Genomic DNA, 12282 nt, shown 5'->3' on the forward strand with positions numbered 1-12282 from the left:
GTTAGACCAGTATGCGAAATTGCTTTTGAAATATTGCCTTTCATTAGAATAGTTTTATTTTTTAAAAATATTTTTTAAATGTGTAGCAGAGAGTAAGAGTACCATTGTATAAATATGAAATCAGTGTTTGATGTTCAAATGTATTATAATGTTCAGTTGCAGGCTTACACAGCATCCATTGTCAACCTCGGATAAACTTAACTGTGCATCAGTATATATAATTTAGACTGTCCTTAACTTTCATTCATATAATTTATTTTTTTCTATTTGAAATGTTCTGAACAAAATAATTTCTTTGTATATATCATAGAATTGTCATATGTAGGGGTCTTCCCTTTCAATGAATAGTATTGCTCATCACGGCCTGATGGTCTAGGGGTATGATTTTCGCTTAGGGTGCGAGAGGTCCCGGGTTCAAATCCCGGTCAGGCCCATGTGGTTATTTTTATAGATCGATTTGGTTGCACATTCACTGTTTATGCTTTCTACGCACATGTGCATACGCATATATATGGTAATTTATTTATACAGCATATATGTATATGATATATATGTATGTATGTATGTATATATGCATGTCTCCCGCAGCATAAATTCTAAACTCAAGGGGAAGTTCATTGTCACTATTCATGATTTTTTTTATATTAAAGATATGCATTCTAGTTCATGTGGAATGCTTCAGTATAAAAAGAATATATGTAGATGATTCCAAGTACTTAACTATGTTTTAAACCTAGGGAATCTAGCATTTACAGTGAAAATCATATCCCAGATCACAAAAAACAGTTTCATGTATTTTTTTTTTGTAAAATACAGGGATAGGCAGTCCAAGTATCCATTTGCCCTTCTTGATAGCCAAATAATAATAATAATCAAAATCAATTATAATGTTTACTGATTGATTTTGCTTTGAATAGGCTGGTGCAAAAGTAGATACAAATATTAAATATATGTATTATTATATGTAGTTCATGGAAATATTTAATTACTTTAGCCCTTCTTAATCTGAATTAAAGTAATGCACTGGATATATTCTGTTTGAAAAGTACTAAATACAGTGTTTCTATAAGTAATATAGAAATGATGTGTGGTGAGGTGTATCCATATATTATCTTATGTTCTCATCCTGGCCTGATGGTCTAGGGGTATGATTCTTGCTTTGGGTGCGAGAGGTCCTGGGTTCAAATCCCGGTCAGGCCCATGTGATCTTTCCATAAAATGATTTAGTTGCGTTTGGAGTAGTCATGCTTTCAACACACCACATATGTACACATGTCATATACTATATACAGAATTCTAAATCCAAATGGCAATTGTGTCAATATGTAGCTTTTGTATTTTTCATTATATAGATGTGTATTGAAGTTTATCTAGCAGCTTCCGTGTGAAAGTGAAATTTTGATAAATCTTTATGCCTGACCATTTTAAAAATTTCAACCTTGGGATTCTAGCATTTAAATTGAAAATCATACCCATTAGATCATGAAACCAGTTCATGAATAGCCCATAGATGTGTATATACACTGAAGTATTCGGTGATCTTTGAAGAGGATGAATTAATAATAATAAGTTATAAAGGTTAGACCAGTATGTGAAATTGCTTTAAAATTTCCATCTTAAGAAAAATGTTGAAATATTGCCTTTCATTGGAATAGATTTATTTTCTTAAAATATTTTGTAAATGTTTAGCAGAGACTTTTCAGTCCATTAGAGTACCAGAGTCTAGATATGAAATCAGTGTTTGATGTTCGAATGTATGATTATGTTCAGTTGCAGGCTTACACAGCATCCATTGTCAACCTGGGATAAACTTTTTAATAAATTCTGTAGCCTGTGCTTCATATGCATCACCTTAACTGTGCATCATTATATATAATTTAGACTGTACTTCTTAACCTACATACAGTCATATACTTTGTTTTTTTCTATTTGAAAGGTTATGAATAAAATCATTTCTTTAGATATCATAGAATTGCCATATGTTAGGGTCTTCCTCCTAATAGATAGTATTTCTCATCACGGCCTGATGGTCTAGGGGTATGATTTTCGCTTAGGGTGCGAGAGGTCCCGGGTTCAAATCCCGGTCAGGCCCATGTTGTTATTTATATAGATCGATTTAGTTGCACATTGACTGTTTATGCTTACTACACACACATGTGCCTTCACACATATATGGTAATTTATATATACAGCATATATGTATATGATATATATGTATATATGTAAATATGTTTGTATGCATGTCTCCCACAACATGAATTCTAAACCCAAAGGGAAGTTCAGTTTTGCTATTCATGATTTTTTTTTTATATTCAAGATATGCATTCTAGTTCATGTGGTATGCTTCAGTTTAAAAAAGAATATATGTAGATGAATCCAAGTGCCTAACTATCTTTTTAAGCCTTGTAATCTAGCATTCAAAGTGAAGATCATACCCAGAGCACAAATAAAGTTAGATGTATTATTTGTGAAATACAGGGGTAGTCAGTCTAAGTATCCATTTGCCCTTCATGATAACCAAATAATAATATTCAAAATTAATTATATAGTTTACTTATTGAATATTTGCATTATATGTAGTTCATGGAAATATTTGATTACTTTAACCCTTCTTAATCTGAATTTGGATAATGCACTGGATGTATTCTGTTTGAAAAGTACTTAATACAATATTTCTATATTTAATATAGAAATGGTATGTTGTGAGGTATATCCATATATTATCTTATGTTCTCATCCTGGCCTGATGGTCTAGGGGTATGATTCTCGCTTTGGGTGCGAGAGGTCCCGGGTTCAAATCCCGGTCAGGCCCATGTGATCTTTTCATGAAATGATTCAGTTGCGTTTGGACTAGTCATGCTTTCAACACACAACACACATATACATGTACACATGTCATATACTATATACAGAATTCTAAATCCAAATGGCATTTGTGTCACTATGTAGTTGTTTTATTTTTCATTATAAAGATGTGTATTGAAGTTTACCTGGCAGCTTCCGTGTGAAAATGAAATGTTGATAAATCTGTATACCTGACCATATTTAAAAATTCAACCTTGGGATTCTAGCATTCAAATTGAAAATCATACCCATTAGATCATGAAACCAGTTCATGAATAGCACATAAATGTGTATATACACTGAAGTATTTGGTGATCTTTGAAGAGGGTTAATTAATATATAGTTATAAAGGTTAGACTAGTATGCGAAATTGCTTTAAAATTTCCATCTGAAGAAAAATTTTGTTGAAATATTGCCTTTCATTGGAATAGATTTATTTTCTTAAAATAGTTTTTTAAATATGTAGCAAGAGACTTTTCAGTTCATAAGAGTACCAGTGTATAGATATGAAATTAGTGTTTGATGTTCAAATGTATGATTATGTTCAGTTGCAGGCTTACACAGCATTCATTGTCAACCTTGGATAAACTTTTTAATAAATTCTGTAGCCTGTGGTTCATATGCATCACCTTAACTGTGCATCATTATATATAATTTAGACTGTACTTCTTAACCTTCATAGTCATATACGTACTTTAGTTTTGTCTATTTAAAAGGTTATGAATAAAAAAATTTCTTTAGATATCATAGAATTGCCATATGTAGGGGTCTTCCATTTTAATAAGTAGTCTTTCCCGTCACGGCCTGATGGTCTAGGGGTATGATTTTCGCTTAGGGTGCGAGAGGTCCCGGGTTCAAATCCCGGTCAGGCCCATGTTGTTATTTTTATAGATCGATTTGGTTGCACATTGACTGTTTATGCTTTCTACACACATATATGGTAATATATATATACAGTATGTATGTCTTAGTCTCTTCGCTTTTGCGAAAGACTTTTTTGTTTCTCCTTACGACTGTCATTCGTAAGTATTTCTGGTTCCTTCCATCTCCTATGTGATATCTTAGTAGAGTGGTTCTTCTTAAACTAAAGGAGAGGATTCAAACAGATAAGTTGAAAAAAGGTATAATAACTTTATTCTGTAACTCCATACTAAGAGATGCAGTTCGGTCGGGAGACCGATATGTTTGAACGCTGGCACGGAACTGCCATTCTAAAGCATCACGTCGATAGCGAAACATTAGCTATCTCAGCGATTCATATAAAAACATACGTAGTCCGCCGGCTCGGAAGTTACAAGTTTCCGGCGTAGGTTAACAGGTCAACCGCTTCCCATGGAAGTTGTTGTGCAAAGTTATCAGTAATGCAAAACGATGACAATGTAACAGATTTAAACCAGGCTACTGCAGACTGCGCATAGCGTAATCTAGATCTGCATTGGTCACGTAGGACCCTCCTAATGCCATGACCTCAGGTCATGGGTTTTTATTTACAGATTATGTAATTCAATAATGTATTTATTACATTAGGCTCGGTCTGCTACCATTCCAGCCTTGAATAACAAAAGTTACTTTAAACATTGTTTCTTAGGAGCGTGCTCGTAACATATGTTTAGGTATAAACATAATAAATGATTAAATGCATAAAAAGGTTCTGTTACATACCCTTTTTGACATATTTATAAGCAAAGATAAATGCATGGAAAATCTAGATCCATGTTTGGTAATAATAATGATTAGGTACCCTAAAATAATAAAAAGGTAAAAATCAAAAGATTAACATGTATACATGATTAATATGATAATAGGTAACCTGATTAAGAATAGTGGTTACTGATATATTATGGTAATAGGTAACCTGATTAAGAATAGTGGTTACTGATATATTATGGTAATAGGTAACCTGATTAAGAATAGTGGTTACTGCATATATTATGGCATGATCATGGATAATTGTTAAAGAGTACTTGTCACTCTTTGTAATAGGTAAATATAATTGTACAATTGTATAATAGTATAATTGTGTAATTGTGCACAAATGCAATATATAGGGCTGGTATATTTTATCAGGTGCCCGAAAAATACCTTTAGGAGTATATTAATGTTATAATATTGGGCTATAATATTTTTATTAGGTGCCGGGAGATACTTTAACTGTTCAAATACAAAGGCGTGAGTCTTTCTTGTCCTACATTTTTGCCAGCATACAGACCGCTTTTCACACACAACACAATTCCAGACAATTTCCCTAGGCACAACATGAAATGGCCAGTTTTCAGGCGGCCCTAAACTCAAACGACTTGAGTTTAACCGGGTTAACGTCATCTAGACGGACAATAAGTTTCCTTGGAGATCCTTCTGTTTACGCCTCAGCCTACGCCAAGCAAAGATGTTGACGGCGATAACCAATATGGCCGTCACACTGAACACGGCCAGCAGAATGTAGTAACGAAGATTTTCTCTACCTGCATAAGTCGGTGACGCGTGGTTCATCTCAGCCAGTTGCGTCAAACGATGAGCCACCCGCGCGTTGTATGGGAGAGGTAGTGATGGGATAATTGTAGACGCCCAAGTATAGTTCGCAAAATACGCCTTCTCACGTATTATCGTGTTGACCCCCTCTGACGGTTTGTAGTTTGTAGATGTCCCCGTACAAACCAATCAGCTGCTACAAAGATTGGGGAATGGGCGGTGGTCCCATCTGGGCATACGACGTGGAATCCGGCTTTGTCGTAACGGATCCAGGAACCATTATTCATTCTGTAATTGAATTTATTACTGTAAAAGGGATAAAGTTTCCCCAAACAACCTTCGCTTGTATGAGAGAGAGAGCCGTTTAGCACGATGCCTAACTCACATGAATCCGTTGATATAGGATAGAATTCAAAAGAGTCAGCTGTACAAATTTTATTATTCATGGCTTTACTGAACAGTGAGTGAGTTTATCTAAGTCTTTAATGACTGTAAATGATTTCCTATCAGAAGAAATCAGTACATGCCCCGTCAAATTGGATATTACTGGACTTGAGTTATTCGTCATGAAAGTAGGAAACGGTGCTATTTTGTATGATTGCCAAGCATCGGAAGAATCAAAAGGTATGGTGATCATAATCCTATAATTTTCAACGCTGACTGATATTAGGCTATAATAGAACTCTACTTTATGGGCGTCTAATAAAGGAAATATAACCTAGTTTCTCCCGTCCGTTTTCCAAAGTTAACGTCAGATCTTAATAGGCATGAGGTGTGGAGATAACACACCTTTGTCACTAACGTAATAGCTTCTACATAATCTTTTGATTTCTCAATAAAATGTGATATTTTCACACAGATATGATCTATTTTCGAACTATAGTAAGCTAATGTAGCCAGCAAATGTTGAACCTCCATGACCTGATCGATATTATTGAATGTTCGTTTACTATACTCATTATTTGATTGATTGAAGATAACTGACTGCGAAGTTCGGACAAAGCTAATTCGGTTTTGTGTTGCAAAAACAACTCAATTTTCTTTTATTTTGATTATTTATCTTAAGGCGATTTGAAATTCCTAAGCCTGGATTCGCAACCGATCCTAAGATGTTTAGTCCAGCCAGAATAAGCGGGTTGTGGCGTTCGAGATTAATGTGCCGCACAGACCACATCAGCAAGTCACGAGCAAGTTCCTCTGCCTCGGCGGTTTATTTTGTATGTCATAAGACAACATTTCCGCGACGCTTAGGGTTTGAGCTAGCGAAATCTCTAGCATGAAAATTACGTTGGTGCATTTCCTTAGCGAAATGGCAAACCTCATCAGGTCATTCTTTAAGTTAAGGACGTCATCTTCAGGCAAAATATGGCCTGCATATCCATTCTATGACTATATTACTTGACACTATGAAAACATCGTCTGTTCTCTCGATAATCGAGCCATGATTTAAATTCTATTTCTTTCGTCCTAGCGCTCTTTCCAAACAACAAAGATGTCTGAACACACAATATCACTCCTAACAATAACAGATTCATTTTTGAAAACCTGCAATGAGTAAAATATATAATAACTCGTGTAAAAGAATAGGTTTACATACAAATATGATTAATATATATATTATATATATATATATATATATATATATATATATATAAATTATTATACAAGTTTCATAAATACAACCATTTTTTCCCTCACTCCATCTACCTTTCTTTAGATTCTGATATGTGCCAATGGAACTATTCTCACATCAGTGGGTTTGGATACATTTTGAACCCTAAATCTATTGGCCGTTAATATTTCTAAAATGTTAAACGGGCCTTCAAACTTAGATGTCAGTTTATAATTTAAACCTTTACGTACGTATACTTGTATGTATATTAGGGCTTGTGCCTTGTATGATAAGGCGCCCTATGAGGTAATGTTAGACTAGCAATAATCTTACGCTAAGTCGGTTGGTATTGCACTTCCATCTTCAATGGAGTGTCTGGGGGTTTGTAGATCCACTTACGAAGCGGTATTATCTTGTAGTTATACGACGATCTGTTAAACTCATGGTGAGGAGGTTCTTGTAGAAAACACGAAATATAAAAATATATGTATTCTTCTGAAGTTTTACATGCTGAAGATCAGATATGATTGTACAAGTCTTCTAATAACGATAGCTTGATCGCTTCTGCCAATGATGATGGCTAATCCTATTCCTCTACATGATAAAGCTTAGGTAAAGAGGTACAGGTCTTCTAATGACGATAGCTAACTCTGTTCTGCCCGTCTACCATCTCTGTTACAAGTTATGAAGGAACAGACAGTAGTTCGAACATATGAACATACATACAAATGACATAGTTTCATACGAACACAAAATGAGACACGCTACAGATCACGTTCTGCCCGTCTACCATCTCTGTTACAAGTTATGAAGGAACAGACAGTAGTTCGACATATGAACATACATACAAATGACATAGTTTCATACGAACACAAATGAGACACGCTACAGATCACGTAGGCCGTGAATTATAGGTCGGGGTAGTTGTCTCAAGCAGGGAGCTTGGACTAATGGTTTATAAACAATTGAATGACTACAGTGACGGCATGTTATCTTAGCCTACATTACTTATTGTATACGTCATCTTTAGCGTCTCTAGTCTTGATCACATTCCTGCAAGCAATCTGGTTGACCTCTTTAGTTTTAGACTTTTTATATATATGGACTAACATTCCATATTTTATTATGTAAAACACTTACATCAGCTCGGTCAGCTACCAAAACCCAACTACTAAATATTACTCAAACTTGACTTGCATTTGACTTATAGGAGTGTGATACAGACACTATGTGAATATATATATATATTAGTAAATAAAAATTCATGGTATACATGAATTGATTCAAGTAGTAAAATATAAAACAAATGATATTGGTAAATAATAGTGATCACGTGATATATAATGATACAGTTTTTCACTTATCTCTAGATACTTATGCTACAGAAAATACTAATGTACTCTGATAATTGCATAGAATGAAGATTAACATGATAAAATCATATTTTAACTGATAAAATATTTCATATATGAATTGATAAAATTATTAATGTTTATGCTGATTGATTCGTTGATTTTTATGCTAACTGTTATATATCTGATTCATTAATCCATATACTAACTCATATATAACTGCAGATATTGGTAAGATGAAAGGTAACAGATGATTATAGGCTACCTGAATGTTTTATACATATGTATATGGATTCATATAATTAGATTAATATATGTGCACTTAAATAGATTCCTATTGCGTACACGCAAAGATATATTTCGATTCCGTTATTTATGATCATTTATATATAGATTCCTAGTGCGTACACGCAAAAAATATATTTCGATTCTGTTATTTATGATCATTTATATACAGGGGGTCCTCGAGTTACGACGTTGATCCGTTCTTACGATGCGTCTTAACACGATTTTCAGCGTAAGTCGGAACATTGAAAAATACCACATGATTTAATGTAAATACCTATCAATAACAACGAGAGAACAATTCCTTACCTTTATTATGTTTGATTGGCTTGCACACTGGAGAGGAAGCTGCGGTGCTGGAGAGACTGGGGAGGTTAGTGAAGAGAAAAAGAACCTCCAGAAGTTTGCTGGAGATGCTGAGGCAGATGATTCTTGAGGTGAGCAGAACATACTAGTACTGGAGATGCTGAGGCAGGTGATTCTTGAGGGTGAGGCAGAACATACTACTGGAGATGTTGGGGCAGGTGAGTCTTTAGGTGAGGCAGAACCTACAGATGGTGCTGGAGATACTGGGGCAGGTGAGTCTGGGTTAGCAGAACATTCAGAAGGTGCTGGAGATTGTGGGGCAGGCGAGTCTGGATTAGCGAGGCAGCTGAGGTAGAGGGTACAGGATCTCCTGCAGGCTTCTCTACCTTCTTAAAATACTGCTCCAGGTTAGTCTGGAACAGAGAGCGACCTCTTTCATCCAAGATCTCCTTGTAACTGCATCAAATCCATGACGCCTCTGGAACCCTAGTGACCTGTCCAAGTTGGGATCCTGAGCCTCAAAAGTTGACAACGCTTGCTGCAACTCTGTAAAACCTCTTATCAAGTCCTGCCTTGTGAAAGCCTTAGGCTCTGGGGTGGGTGCTTCTTCTTCTTCCTCTATTATCTGCTCTCCAGTTGTATCAGGTCCTCAGCAGATAACTCCTCGCCATGAGACTCCAGCAGCTCTGTAACATCATCAACCTCCATCTCCAAATTGATTCCTTACTCAGGGCAACAACGTTCTTGACAACTAGCTGAACTGTGTCCTCAAACCCATGGAAATCATTCACAAATTGAGGACAAATTTTCTTCCAGACACCATTCATGTTTGTTTGCTTAACCTCCTCCCAGGAATTAGCAATGTTCTTTACAGCATCAGGATGTTGTAGGATTTCCAAAAGTCCTTCAGAGTCAAGTCCTTCTTGGTTTCAGTTGCCTGTAAAGCCATAGCAATTGTCCTTCGTAGGTAGTAGGCCTTGAACGAAGCAATCACTCCTTGGTCCATAGGCTGTAAAAGGGCCGGGTGGTATTAGGTGGAAGGTAAACCACCTTGACATTAGGGTTGAAGTCTCCCAGCTGGGCAGGGTGTCCAGGGCATTGTCCAGCACTAGCAACACCTTAAAGGGGATACCTTTGGAGGCGCAATACCGCTCCACACTTGGAACAAAATGGTTTACGAACCAGTCCCTCAAACACTGCAAGTGTCACCCATGCCTTCTTGTTGGACTTCCAAATTACTGGTAGTTGACCCTTCCAAATGCCCTTGAGTGCCCTTGGATTTTCAGCCTGATACACCAACAAGGGCTTCAGTTTGAAGTCGCCAGCAGCATTACCCCCAAGAAGTAAAGTTAGCCTCTCCTTGCTGGCTTTATGACCGGTCGGGTGTGCTGACTTCTCCTCCTGGCGATGTAAGTGCGGTTAGGCATACGTTTCCAAAACAAACCTGTCTCGTCTACGTTAAACACTTGCTGAGCAGAATAACCCCCCTCCTTAATTATCTCAGACAACGCTTTAGGAAATTCACTCGCTGCTTTCTCATCCCCACTAGCAGCTTCACCTTGCAATTTAAGGTTATGGTAATTGGCCCGAGCCTTAAATCGCATAAACCAACCCCTACTAGCCACAAACTCTTCACTTTCACTTCCCTCCCCCTTTTCTTTTTTCAACGCTTCAAACAATCTTTCGCCTTCTCCTGAATCACCATAAGGCTGACTGGGATACGCCGTTGATTTGGTCTTCCAACCAAAGCACCAATAACCTTTCCATTTCAATTATTAGACCACTACGCTGCTTAGTTATCACTGTCGCTTTCATAGGAGCAGATCCTTTCACATGTTCAACGATGCGCTCTTTTATCTTTGATAATGGTAGCAACGGTCGAACGGCTAAGGCCAAGCGAGCGGCCAATGTTTGTTGGCGTTTCTCCCTTCTCAGATCGCTTTATAATGTCCACTTAATTTCCATGGTGATGGCCTTTCTTTTCTTCGATGCACTACCATCAGAAGAGTCCGCCTTGCGCTTGGGAGCCATAACAAAGAGCAAAAAGTTACAAAAACGATACAACACGAGGGAGAGAGAGGCAGTGTAAACAACCAAAATGGCGTATGGGCGAGGAATGAGCGTAGCGAAGCGATGCCGTCCTCTCCCCCACAAAGCGTATTCTTCCGCCGTGCGCCCGGAACTAGTTCGCGTTTGTTTACGTTGCTTACGACGCTAAACCGCGTTAAGACGGAACGACGCAAAATATTATTTTTTATATTTTTATGGGGGCGCGTTCGTAACCACGAAACATCGTAAGTCGAGACCAGCGTAACCCGAGGACTTACTGTATAGGATACATGATACTTTATATATATAGGATACATGACCGAGGTTATACTACTTCACATTTAACTAGCTTTCGAACCACTTTTCGTCCATTACACAGTTCCAGACAACCACCTATAGCCCAATGAAACGGCCTATTTCACAGGGTTAAAACAAGGGGAAAATTTGCCTGGGCGGGTGGTCCAACGTTTCTATTTTTGCGCTCATACTTATTCTCTGCATCCTAAGCTACACGATTACGTTCGCGATGAATAAAAAAACATCCCAGCACGAGTCCTTCGCCAGCAAAGTAGAGTTGAATATCCTTCGGGTCGTAATTTGTCGGAAGTATGTCCCTTTCGTAGTCGATTTCCGACAGTAGCCGGAGCGTTCCGCATTAAAACGAGATTAACGACGAGATACGGTGTAGGTCGAAGAAGTCCATGATGGTGCTTATTCCTTTCACATTGTAGGCGGTTGTTACTCAACTGCCGTCGTCCGCAGCGACGAACGACTTTTCGAAGTTGCGATGTGAAACTCTCGTACTGCAGGATACTGTAACAGGTTCCATTAATCAGCCTGCAAGTGAAATTATACTTGTCACAAGGGCAAAGTAAATTCAGACGACATCCAAATACAGGGGAGGGGAGAGAGCCATTTAGACCAGACTTAACCCACATGAATTCGCTGATATTTTGGAATTCAAAAGAGTCAGCTGTACAAACTTTTTTATCCATGGCATTAACAATGAGTGAACCTATCCAGGTCTATGAGGACTGTAAAAATATCCATAATTATAAAAAATAAATAGATATCATTACGAATCTCAAAGAAAATTCGATATTACTGGTAGTAAGTTACTAGACAAAGAAGTGGAAAACGGAGCTATTTGTAAGATTGTCAGGCAACATAAGAGTCAAAGAGAAGATTAATCATGATTCTGTATTTCTCTATGCTAACTGAAATTAAGTTGTGATAAAATCTGATCCTATGTGCCCTAACAAAAGTTTCATATTCAATTTTCTTGCGCGCATCCTCTGAGGTTAATTTTAAAAACTTTATTAATAGGTAGGAGATGTAACGAAAAAACCCACTATGTAACTAATT

The 12282-nt window shown here is 37.1% G+C and overlaps 5 non-coding genes across 5 annotated transcripts; all 5 read left to right on the plus strand.

Annotated features, from left to right (window-relative positions):
• Positions 1-361: 361 nt before the first annotated feature.
• Trnap-agg (transfer RNA proline (anticodon AGG)) lies at positions 362-433 on the plus strand. The gene has a single exon. It is a non-coding gene; the product is annotated as a tRNA-Pro (tRNA).
• Positions 434-1128: 695 nt separating this feature from the next.
• Trnap-ugg (transfer RNA proline (anticodon UGG)) lies at positions 1129-1200 on the plus strand. Its single transcript has one exon. It is a non-coding gene; the product is annotated as a tRNA-Pro (tRNA).
• Positions 1201-2020: 820 nt separating this feature from the next.
• On the plus strand, positions 2021-2092 carry Trnap-agg (transfer RNA proline (anticodon AGG)). The gene has a single exon. It is a non-coding gene; the product is annotated as a tRNA-Pro (tRNA).
• A 648-nt stretch (positions 2093-2740) lies between these two features.
• Trnap-ugg (transfer RNA proline (anticodon UGG)) lies at positions 2741-2812 on the plus strand. The gene has a single exon. It is a non-coding gene; the product is annotated as a tRNA-Pro (tRNA).
• Positions 2813-3645: 833 nt separating this feature from the next.
• On the plus strand, positions 3646-3717 carry Trnap-agg (transfer RNA proline (anticodon AGG)). Its single transcript has one exon. It is a non-coding gene; the product is annotated as a tRNA-Pro (tRNA).
• Positions 3718-12282: the final 8565 nt, after the last annotated feature.

This window comes from Macrobrachium nipponense, chromosome 15 (assembly GCF_015104395.2).
Source record: "Macrobrachium nipponense isolate FS-2020 chromosome 15, ASM1510439v2, whole genome shotgun sequence".
Lineage (NCBI taxonomy): Eukaryota > Metazoa > Arthropoda > Malacostraca > Decapoda > Palaemonidae > Macrobrachium > Macrobrachium nipponense.